The sequence below is a fragment of the Tamandua tetradactyla genome, chromosome 5 (genome assembly GCF_023851605.1).
Source record: "Tamandua tetradactyla isolate mTamTet1 chromosome 5, mTamTet1.pri, whole genome shotgun sequence".
Classification (NCBI taxonomy): Eukaryota; Metazoa; Chordata; class Mammalia; order Pilosa; family Myrmecophagidae; genus Tamandua; species Tamandua tetradactyla.
Genome location: NC_135331.1, coordinates 124,699,322 through 124,711,943, shown reverse-complemented (window position 1 = coordinate 124,711,943; position 12,622 = coordinate 124,699,322). Strand labels below are relative to the sequence as shown.

At 36.1% G+C, this 12,622-nt stretch overlaps 1 protein-coding gene and 1 pseudogene across 5 annotated transcripts in view; one reads left to right on the top strand and one right to left on the bottom strand.

Moving 5' to 3' along the window:
* ADGRB3 (adhesion G protein-coupled receptor B3) overlaps positions 1-12,622 on the bottom strand; it is a 723,849-nt gene that overhangs the window by 263,460 nt on the left and 447,767 nt on the right. The window lies entirely within an intron of this gene.
* Positions 10,259-11,266, top strand: LOC143682723 (malate dehydrogenase, cytoplasmic pseudogene; annotated as a pseudogene).

Here is a 12,622-nt window from a genome sequence, read left to right as displayed (position 1 = left end):
AGTGCAAAATTACTGAAGCTCTATTTTCCGTTTGGGCTCCACCAGTCCTACTTTTTCAACTTTGCTGCTCACTGATGCGTGCCTTAACATCACCCTGTACTCATGGTGACATGAGTCCCTCTGCACTTGTTCAGCTCAGGGAACGTGGCCTCAATCACAATGTCAGTAACCTCTGATCTCTCTTGCCATGTATTTAAAAGGCTGTGTCTTAAACACTGAAACATATTATAGACATACATTGCTCTTTCTTGAATGAAGGTTTAGATATGTATTAAAAAACATTAGAAATGTACAGAAAGAAATATTTGAAATATCTTTGCAGGCTTATTCTGGGTACTCCCTATACTAACTTATCTTACCCTATTTATAATAATTTCAGGAAGGGTGAGTCTCTGCTGTTGGGACAACTTTTCCAAATTTATAATAGCAAATTAAAATGTTTCTAATATGAAGCCCTCAAACCCACTGCCAATGCAAACTTTGAATTTAAATGGTTTTGAGATAGAGATTCTTAATATGTTATTATAGATGGCAAAACAGTATTCATGCTGAAGCAAATTGCCTGGTTCAAATTCCAATCTACCTTCACTAGCTTAGTGACACTGAGCAAGTTTTAACTCTTTGTGCTTCATTTCCGGTAGTATAAAATAGGGACGATACTATCATAAAATGCTTTATGAGATTAAATAAATTTATAAATGAAGAACATGTAGAACAATACCCTGAACATAAGAAGTATCAAATGAATGTTTCTTATACAATATGGATCAATAAACATATTTTTTAGGAATTAAACAAATAGCAGTTAAAAGTATTTCTTTCATAGTCAACCTTTATAAGATAACTGAATGACAAATTAAAAAACAAACAAAAACTAAACAATTTACAGGGTCTGTCGACTCAAGTGCCAATTCAACTCAGACACCTGTATTTTCCACTTTTGTCTACTGTTTTGCAGTAAATGTACATGATACTTAATGTATCTAATATTTTCACTGATGGCCCTGAGGGATTTCCAATTCACGGCCATCAAAATGATTTTCTGATTAAAAACAAAGAGACAAATTTGTTTTTAAAAAATTTAGGCAAAATTTCATTTTATATCTTACAGACCTTTGAAGTACAACAATCCATAAATGCTATACCAGAACCACAACATTCATTTAAGAAGAGTTTTTCACTATGTAAGCATTTAGGATTACTTGGGGAGTTGCTAGAAATCATGGAAACTACTAAAAAGTAATCAGATCCAAGCTGCCTTGGAAACGTGATAGGAAATGACATCTCAGAAATTTAGAAAATATTTTTTCTCCTGCTTTCACAATCAAAATAACAGCACACCAATGGTCCCTAAACATCTGGGGACACATATCCAGGCTACAACATGCAGCCTGGGCTAAACAGGTCTGTTTCCTCCCTCCCTCCCACCCTTCCAGCAGTAATCTTTCTGGAGTTATTTCAGATATTTTTAAGGTATATTTTTTAAAAAAGTTCTAACAACTAGAATAGTATTTGAGATAAGAAGCTGATGTATGATTTAAGATAGGTCTGTTTATGTTCCTATTAGCCTGTATAGTCAAAACACAGTTAATACAAGAGAAAGTCAGCTCTTCCATTGAACTTAACCTTCCTAGTTTCTAATTACAGAATTGGAGAACTTTAGTTTTTGCTTCCATCCCTCCCTCTTGCTCTCTCCTAAAACTAAAGCAGCCTGTTACAGGCACCTGAATAAGAACGAGAGAGAGAAAAGAAAAACAAAAAAACAAGGTCTACAGAAGCATGCATTTCTCATCTTTCATGCTGGAAACCGAAATTCCTAGCTGTGAACCCTGTTGTCTCTGGTATCATTCTAAGCATAGAGACCCTGATATACACTGTACTAAATTGGATGTACCTCTCAACTGTACAACAGAATAAACAGAAGCATACAATTCATGAGATTTGACGAAGGTTATTCATGCCTCAGAATATACATAACTTTTTAGGATTCATTTTCAAGGCACTATTTTCTCAATGAACATATTATGGATCAAGACAGATGTTTTTTGGCTTTTTTTTTTTTTAGCTAGTCTATATTCAGTTACAATCTTCCAGATGACTAATGAAGAACATGCATGTTTCAGAGGATGAAAATGGAAAAATAAACAATCAAAACTATTAAGGAGGATTAATAGAGAGAGTTAATATATGGGATACATATGAGATACACAGGGAATTCTGCACAACACAGAAAGGCATTCACATATGTTCCTCTGCAAAGATATGTCTTAGTAAAAGTTAAAATAATATCCTGAGGCAGGTCCAAAGGAGATGCTTTGCAAAGGAAATGCTATTATATAACTTGTTCAAGTAGAAATGACTGATGCGTCCGCGTCTAATAGTAAGGTTTAGAAAACAGACTTAAAATATTGTCTACATTTGTAATTACTACACATTTTCCTAACTTGTTCTTTATAGCTCTTACGCAAGAGCCACAAATAATCATATAAAGAGACAAAAAGCTGAAAAATTTTGTATATTCCATACATAAATCCCTATGTGTGATGATGGCTTTAAGCCTGGTTTACTTAGTCCACTTTCCATAATACTAGGCAAGTAATTGGTAAGCAGACTCTGAACTTGAACAGTTTTCCCCAGGGTATGGCATAATACTCAAATGGTGATAAAGACTACATTTTTGCCCCCTGGGAGTGAAGGATATCTTTCTTCAATTCACTTCCTTATTTGGTAAACGCAAATGTAGCTAGAGAACATATTGCGGAGAAGTTATCACTAAATACTTAGCAGTTACAAGTACCACACAGTGAAGAGGGAGGAAGATCACCATTTTGTAAATCATATTGGAAGGGGCAGTCTACCTAGGATGCCATGGATAAAGGTTTTACTTAAAAGAAAATTTGCATTAAAAAAAAAAAAAGAAAATTTGAATTCATACATAAGCAAAAACAGGGGACTTTCCAATAAGGATGTGTTCCTGAAACACAGAATTGCCATGTTTAATTAAATCCACACTAGACACTTGATGTAGGTAAATTTTGGTAGACTCTCAAAGCTCAGAAATTTAGGCTTAATTAGAACAGAAGCTGTTATTCTCTCAGCTAACTTTACTATATGGTTTCACCACCTCCTTAGGCTAAACTTCAGAAAGGGCTTAAAAGCATTTCTCAACCTCATCACGATGATCATTTTGTACCAGACAACTCTTTATTGCAGGGGCTGCACTGTGCATTGCAGGATGTTCAGCAGCAGTACTGACTTTTAGGCCCTGCACACAGCAGCGCCCTCTCCAGTTGTGACAACAAAAACTGTTTCCAGACATTGCCAGATGTCCCCTGGACGGCCACGATCACCCCTCGTTGTGAACTACTGGAAGAAACGTGATGTATTTTTTTTTTTTTACATGGGCAGGCACCGGGAATCGAACCCGGGTCCTCGGGCATGGCAGGCAAGCATTCTTACCTGCTGAGCCACCGTGGCCCGCCCACGTGATGCATTTTGATATCAAAATTGCAGACTTCACATTTTATTGGTGTAGCTCTTTAAGATTTAATTAATTAAAGGATTCTCAACCACCAGGTCTCAGAGAGGTGTTGACACTAATTACGTTTTCATTGAAATGAGAAAAATAAATGAGAAAAATGAAGATAATGCAGTGGCTTTTTAAACATAGCTAAATGTTTTTTAGAGTATAATTTTTTATTTGAATTTTCAAAAGTTATCACTTCCTATGAAAATGTCCTTTCTTTCATGACATAATGACTGATGTCATTAGTGCTATTTGGAATTTTTTTGTAAAATAAGAAGTTGATAACCATTTGTTGGGAGCTCATGACATCTTAAGTTAATATTTAGTAACTATGAGTTTATAGTTCATATAGCGGTTTCATTCATTTAAAATAATTATTTTACTGTCTTCGTGGGGTCCAAGTTAATACTGTTTCTACTAAGTCATCTGTTTCAGTTGTGATTTTGGTGCTCAGGGTAGTAAAGCAATGTAAGTCATACCTCTGCATGTCTGAAGTATCACAGAATAAAAGAGAGGAAAGTTAGGGTAGTTTATTTGCCAGACATTATTCACAATGTAATTCAAGAAAATAACCTATTTTCACCTACATGATCTAAATTACAACAGTGTAAAATTAGGCCACAGAATTTCTGGTTTCAATGCTAGTGTAATTATGTTTTTACCATTTTCTTTTTATATGGATTGCTACAACTATTTAATTTTAAATAACTCGTAAATGTTTAAATTAACGATTTTTATCTGTTTCCTAGGTCTCTCGAGGGAAGACTGTAATTAGGCAGCTATGGTGAATATATTTGCATATTAAAAAATTCTGGGAAATACAAAGTGCTTAGGATATCTAGATTTTTCTACTGGGTGTGTGCGTGTAAATCATAATCATTTTGTAATGCAATAGCTCCTTACCATGGCAGAGAAAGGCAGAATCTATTGCAACAAATTATCTCAAGCACACAGTTGCAATATACCTAGGTGGCTAGATATTCTGCAACTGGCTATGCAGGAAATACTTTTCATTCAACAACTCCAGGGAAGTTATAGTCCTCAAAGATCAGCAAAAGATTAATTAATTCGTCTATGATCTAGCACTTATCTTAAAAAATACTTTCTTTTAGTGAACTTATTTGGCTTGAAGCTGTTCATTTAGTAATACTGCCATTCATTCGTAACGTTTAAATCCAGGGATACATTTATATTATTCTTATTAAGATGGTCATCATGCATAGCTTAATCTGAATCGCAGATATTCTAATTTCATAAAGAGGTAATGTGACCTATTTTTAAAAATTATCAGACCATTCCCAAAGATAAAATGAAACAGACTGTAATACTGAACTTTCACTACCAGTTCATCCAATTCATAGTTTTTAGAGTGAAAACTCTTACTTGGAGTCCTCTTTTACTCTAATGATAGAGGACATCAGGGTCAGTTTCTAGTATTTATATAAGGCAAGAATTGAAATAACCTAACTCAGAGAGAATGTGAGTTTGCTTTCTGTCAAAAACTCAGTGCTAATTCCATTTGGATTCTTGAGAGATCTTGGAATTCACCTCGCATTTCACTTGAAATGCAGCGTGTAATGCGCTTAAAATTCAAGAGAACAAAAGCTCTTAGTACCTAAGATTAAATGAGGCCCTTACGGAGGTCAGAAAGATGTTGCCATCTTTCATGGTGAAATTGAGACTTAACATTTTTCGGAATGGTATACCAGTGACTTTTAAAACTAGTAGCAGCTCAATCTCTCAGAGCAGGGTCATGTAAGTAGAAAGGACTAGAAGCTAAGAATTTGATAAATAAAAAAGTTAAGCACAAACTATAAGTAAAATTATGGTGGCCTAAGCTCAGGAAAATATCAGATTTTAAGTTATCAATCTATGAGTTTAGATAGTTTTTAAAATAAGTCAATGGGGGAGCTAATATTTAGAGAGGCTTTTTCATTAGTAAGTATTTCAGAGGCATCAAATAGTTAATATAATTGCTAATCCTTCTTTTACTCTCAAGGAAAATCTGAATGTGTATAATAGACACATATAATAGATGATGCATTTCATAATAATGAGTAAGAAATCCTTTTCCTTGAACAGAATAAAATCATCTTCAATTAAAGCAGGTTTACATAGCTTTGCGACTTGGGTTTGTTTTACATACTGATGCTTGGCATTATCATATTAAAATGGTAAATCAAATTTTAAACTCTTGACTATAACAGTTTATATTGAAAAATTAGGAAAGTTAAATACTCACTTATGACCTAAAGGGACTTCCAGTTTTGTCATATTTAAAACACTCCAACTGAAGTATTTTAAAAAGTTGTAGGAAGAAATGGAAAAAACATCACTAAAAATGCAATATGAGTCACAGAACCCTCTAGAGGTAGAACACAAGTGAATGCAAGTGCTGATCTCTAATTGTCTTTTAAAGGTATTCTAGGTGCTTTGATCTTCCATTGGAAAACATATTTACTTCTGCTCTGTGCCTATGCTATATAAAATTGTAAAAACTTGTGTGATAATTCTAGGACATATAGGGATAACATACAATTCTACATATAACAGTCCCAACAAGTAAGTATGTGTGTGTGGTGTACCATACCATAATATTAAAGCAATACATTTCAACAGGCATCTGTTTGCCCAGTTCAGGCAACCACTTTGTTGACTACTTTGTGAAGTAAATACATGTCTATCTTATGCCCAGAACTCTTGAACTATAAAAGGTAAAGAAGAAACAAACAAACAAAAACCAGAAAACCAGAGTGCTGTCCCTTCTTCAAGAAGACAAAGCAATTAAAAGATCTAGGAAAACTGAAATATCTTATTGCTAAACTGAAGTTTCTTGGCCTAAATATCAATATTATACAACAATTGGCCCTCCCTGCCTCACCAGTCTAATTTTCTTTTTTTCCATTAACTTAATGTGTTAGTTGTGCCTTTGAACAAATTTCTGTTCCCTGCTCAGTACACCCTGTCAGTCATGCCTCCCTGCTTCCTTTCTTTCTGTGCTGGTAGAGAGCACTGTACCCTCGCAAAATCCAACTCAGAAGTCTTCTTTACTGAGAACCCCTGTGATCAAAGTTCCCTGTTCTGTCTGCAATTTTAAAACAATTAGAATAATTGCAACAACAATTTCAGTAAATTTCCACTTTTCTACTTATTCTTGCCAGATTCTTTTTAAATGTCAGAACAGCCTGTAGGCATATGTGAAAAGCAGACTGCAGAAAATCATAGGGCTACTCAAAGTCACTGGATTTATTAGTTCCAACTGTGGCTAATTATAACAAAGGAATATACAGGCAAGAGGGAGTTATGAAGTATTTCTGCTCTTAACAGTCCTAAAACCTACATGTCATATCAGTGCCTTCTAACAGATTCATGCCTTTATTTTCTTCATGTATCTTGTGATTTCCATCATTTTGAGCTCTCTTAAAAATGTGCTGACACTTGCATTTTGAAATGCTCTAAATAAGTTCTTCTGCCTCCAAGACGGTCCATCTAGAAGTCTTAGTGCAAGTGGCAAAGCATTAAAATATGGCTTTTAACCTATATAAATGACTAAAGATGTAGATCTTTTCTTTTTTTTTTTTTGCATGGGTAGGCACTGGGAATCGAACCCGGGTCTCCAGCATGGAACCACCATGGCGCACCCTGATATTTTCATTTTAAATAAACCATTCAATCAAAAAAAACTTTTAATCTTATTTTCTATATTGTCTATCCATATAGAAAATCCATTTAATGATACATGAGAATGAAAATACATTCCACAGAATAATGAAAGCAAACATCTGATAACCACAATTATAAATACACAATGGTATATTCCTTTCAGGAACAGCTAAATCATTCAACCTTCCATCTCCTGAGTACCAATTTAATTTGGATATGGATTTAAATTAACAATTGTAGTTCATGGTAGTATCTGTGGGAAACCAGAGTTTGGACAAATGAATATCACTACCAGCAACTCTGTCAGTAAACACAGTAGCAACCAATAAATGAATAGTTCTGGAAGAAGAAAGTCCATTTTTTAATAATTTCATAGTCATTTCAACAATTATTAGGTTCTTGGTTAGAGCATAAGAAAGTCATCAATGTTGATTTCTCATCAAAAGACTTCTATTTAATTTCCTTCCAAAAGAGAATGAGTCCCCACAGAGAAGGTGCTGTAGAGACCTTCATTGTATCACTGACTCTACCGGAGGGCCATACTTGACACTTCTCCCTCCCTCTGTCCCATGTTCAGTTGGTTGTCAAGTTCTGTTGGCTATTACATCACTGATACCTCTTTAAACTGTCCACGTTTCTCCATCCTTACCTCTACTGTCCAAGCCCTTTAATATCTAAGGAATTCTGTCATAGCCTCTGAGCAGTCTCCTTGCCTCCAGTATTGATTTCTCTGGTCCAGTCTCCATTACCACCTGCTTTCTTTTCCTAAATGCAATTTCCTACTTTAATTTTGGTGGCTTTCAATAACCTTCAGGTAAAATTCCAAACTCCCTGGTAAGGCAAACCCAGGTCTTCTATCTCCGTACCATCTACCTTTACCTCTTGGGACTAACTACCACCTCCACCTGTTGCACTTAGTCTCCAAGCATTCTCAACAAGCTCAGTACTCTAACATCACCCTTCATAACAAGACATACTATATTTTTTATGCCTTGAAAATGTCCCTTCCTTTTGCTCCTGTTCATTCAATGGGCTAATTACCTTCAGGAATCAATTCAGTCATCATGTCTTCTGAGAGATCTTCTCTGGATCCCCTAGTCTGATCAGTTATGATCTATATGCACTCTTACATCTCATCCATAATTATTTCTGTACTTTCTGTTTTCTCCACTAACTATAAGTTCTTGAGGGAAGGAAAACTGTCTGCTGGTTTTGTGTGTCCTCAGTGCCCAGCACAGTGGCTTGCATACCTAACACATTTCATACATGTTAGTTAAGCATCAGCAACAAAGAGAAACACTAAAGCCTTTTTTTTTGATTGCTTACTATGTACAATAGTAGGTGTAGGTGTAGGATGGAAGCCAAAAGTGTATGCCAAGGTAAATAAAATTAGGTCTCTGCTTCTAAGGGATTTATTGTTGCTGAAAGAAGTAGATCCATGGGAGGTTAGTTCTAAATGTTGCTTCAAATAAACTATTCAATAACCCTATACTATATTGAGTCAATCCTACCATTTGTATCTTCCTCCAGAATAGACATCAGAACTAATGTAAGGGTGCTGGACGTTTCTGATGCTCAAAAAGCAAGTCATTGGCCTTGAAGGAGGGTAGATAGAACAGGACAGATAAGCCTGTGAGGATGGCTACAAAATGTTTATAGGTTAAAAGGAGTGTATTTATTTTTAGAGGTGAAAGACTTTAGGATCTTTGCTGACAAAGCGGAAAAAGCCAGTGGGGGAGGGCAAGGCTGAAGCATCAGGAATGTGAGAGCATTATTGCTAGAGGAATGCCCTGAGAGAAAGCAAAGAAAGGGAATCCAGGGCCTAAGAGAGGGGGCCCCTGCCACAGACTGCTTAAAAGGAAATAGGTTACAGATAGAAACCTAAGCAATTGGCTTCTTCCATAATTATTTTCCAGCTTCATAATAAAAAGCTAAATTTTCCTGCATTTTCTAATCTTGTTCAAAAATACTCCAAATTTTCAACATGATCATTTTCATTTGAAACTAGCAGCTGATGTAAGACTATTTTAAAACATCCTTTTATGTCTAGAATTTAACAATTATGATAATCTAATTAAATTTTAGGGAAATTTCCTTTCCCTAATACTAGGAATACAGGAAACAATCTTTACAGCATGGTTAAGCTAATTTCCCTTATAGAGCTGACTGTAACCAGGGCGAACATTAGATACCAAATTATCTTTTCCAGACAATCAGGGTTCTATCTACTTTGCAGAACAGATGAGTTGCTAATTAACCTCCTGTAGCCAGTCATCTCAGTTACAGTTCCTTGCTAATGAAGATTATGTTCTTAGTCCTCAAGTGGGCTTTAATGATCTTGTGGCCACAACTGTAATGTTTCCCCTATAGGTTGCAAGTTCCATATCTTGCCTACTATTTGTGTCCCCCGCACCCCACTCCCACACTTAGCAAAGTGCCTGACATATTGTAGTTTTTCAATAAGTAGTTCTCGAACATTATGAATGTACTGAATAAATTAACAACTGAATGAGTGGGCATGTGAGTAAATGAGTGAATAGATGGAAGTTATGTACCGCCCATAATGGTTGCTATTTAATTTGACTAGTTGGAGAAAATGTGCCACAGGTACTGTAAGAAAAAGTACATGTCTGTCCAAAGGATGGTTCCCAACCCATACCCTTGATGCATATAGGACATCACATTAAAGTCAAATATCACTGTGGTCTGGCTTCTTAACAGGTTCAACCACAGCAGAGGGCCCCGAGGTGCTGAGAACATTTACTATTTCACAGCCTATGCAGCACTTGGAAGAGAGGTATTGAATAACTCGTAGTACTAACAGGGGTTTAGAAATACGTGAAAAATTAAGGTTAGAGACTCACTATGGCTATTCAATTTTCTACCTAGGTAACAGAAGTTAAAAAAAATGAATCAAACAGTGATTCTCAAATTTAGTATGCATTAGATCTATCTGGGAAGTTTAACCTTCTTCAAAAGCACATAGTACTGTTGGTCCCACAATAGAGATGACCTGACGCCGGGAGGCTGTTTCTACAGATGCTGACATTGCCCACGCAGCTCTCAATCATGTCAGAATCAATCATAGCCCTTGCAACTGGAGAAGCTGGTCAAACTGCACATTCACTGCTGTACAGTATTGTAAATGGCTCTGTCTTGTGTAAACTCCAGCCTCTGATTCTGGTGCTGTTGGATATCACCCCCATGATAGGGGTCCTGGAAGGGTTCCTTATGGAACTGCAGGACTGTGCACTTCCCCTCCTGAAAGATGTCATCCTAACAGATAAAGAAGATGTTGACTTCAAAGACTTAGATGTGGTCATTCTCATGGGTTTCATGCCAAGAAGGGATGGCATGGAAAGGAAAGATTTACTGAAAGCAAATGTGAAAATCTTCAAAGTTCAAGGTGCAGCCTTGGAAAAATAAGCCAAGAAGTCAGTTAAGTTTGTTGTTGTAGGAAACCCAGCCGATACTACCTGTCTGACTGCTTCAAAGTCGGCTCCATCCATTCTCAAGGGGAATTTCAATTGCTTAACACATTTGGATTAAAATTGAGCTAAATCTCAAATTGCCCTTAAACTTGGAGTGACTGTTGATATTGTAAAGAATGTCATCATCTGGGGAAACCATTCCTCAACAAAGTATCCAGATGTCAACCATACCAATGTGAAATTGCAAGAAAAGGAAGCTGGTGCTTATGAAACCCTGAAAGATTACAGCTTGCTTAAGTGACATTTTATCACAACTGGGCGGCAGCACGGCGCTGCCGTCATCAAGGCTCGGAAGCTATTCAGTGCAATGTCTGCTGCAAAAGCCATCTGTGACCATGTCAGAGATATCTGGTTTGGAACCCCAGAGTAGGGAATTTGTGTTCATGGGTGTTATCTTTGATGGCAACACCTACGGCATTTCTGATGATCTGCTCTACTCATTCGCCGTTGTGATCAAGAACAAGACTTGGCAGTTTGTGGAGGGTCTGCCTATTAATGATTTTTTTCACATGAGACAATGGATCTTACTGCAAAGGAACAGGCAGAAGAAAAAGAAACTACTTTTGAATTTCTTAGCTCTGCCTGACTACACAATTATTTTGATGTTACTAATTGCCCCAAAGCCGGAGAATCTAAATGTCATCTTTCAATCTAGTATCACATAGTAATGATGCTATATTTAAATTACTTGTGAAAAATCTTACACTTGAAAGTTGTATGCTTCTTGATACAAATTCATGACTGTTCATCATCATGGTATTAGTGCTGCAAATCTAAATAAAAATACATATTCAAGTGAAAACAAAAGCACATAGTCCTTTCCATGGCCACTAGAGGTTATGACTCATAGTTCTAAGTTGGGGACAGGAACCTGCATTGTTAACAAAGTTCCCTTGATCAACTGTTCTAGATGGTATATGATTTTGCACCCCTGTCCTCCAGGGACATTTTTCTCAGGGCAATGCCAGGAGACATTTTTTGGTTGTCATAACTGGAGGTGAGTGATACTGGCATCTAGTGGATAGAAGCCAGTGATGCTGCTTAGCATCCTACGAGGCCCTGGTTGAGAGTCACAGTGCTCCAGGGCAGTAACACTTTCTCAGCCTGGGCAATGCCCTTGTTACAGATGTACAGAGGTGAAATGCACACTAAAAAGATTTAGATTGAATGAGTAAGAATGCAAAATATAGAAGAGATAAGCTTCACTGAACTGGAAATTTCTTTACTAGGGCACTTCATTCTCCAAAGATGTTGGATAAATGGGACATCAATGAATCACTAATTTATTTAACCCTAGCAATAGAGGCTCAGAAAAATTAGTGATATTCCCAGATATCCTGCAAGGAAGAGACTGGCTCAGAAAAAAAAATGATGTAAATGTTTATTCATTCATTCATTCATTTAATAAACATTTCCTTTAATATATAGTTATTGAGCACCTAATTTGCATGTATCAGAAAAAATCTGAAAATAGTACACTTTACAAAGTCAATGATTAGGCCTAAATTCAAGGTGGGTCTCAATAACTATCTGTTCATATTATTACTTTTTGGCAAGTGTAACTATAGCTTGAACTGATTTCTATCCTGCTTACATCTTGCAACACCCCTCACTTAAAAATACTATTGTCTACTTTAAAAAATGGTAAAAATCTGTAAATGACTTTACTGAGCATGTTAAATATCCAAAAGCAATATGATACTTGCCCTTCAGAACCTCAAAGGAATTCCACTAATTGACCCTTTATCTCTTTAAAATTAAATTATCATCACTTCTTAGCATTTCAAGACAACTTCAAGCCTTCTTTTCTAAGCTTGTAATATCAACACATAAGAATTACTTCTTTTACCAACTGTGGTTGATTTACCATTTAGCAGAACAAATTAAGAACTTATCAGTAATTATGAAAATAATTTCCTTCTTTTATTGAAATACTTTGCAG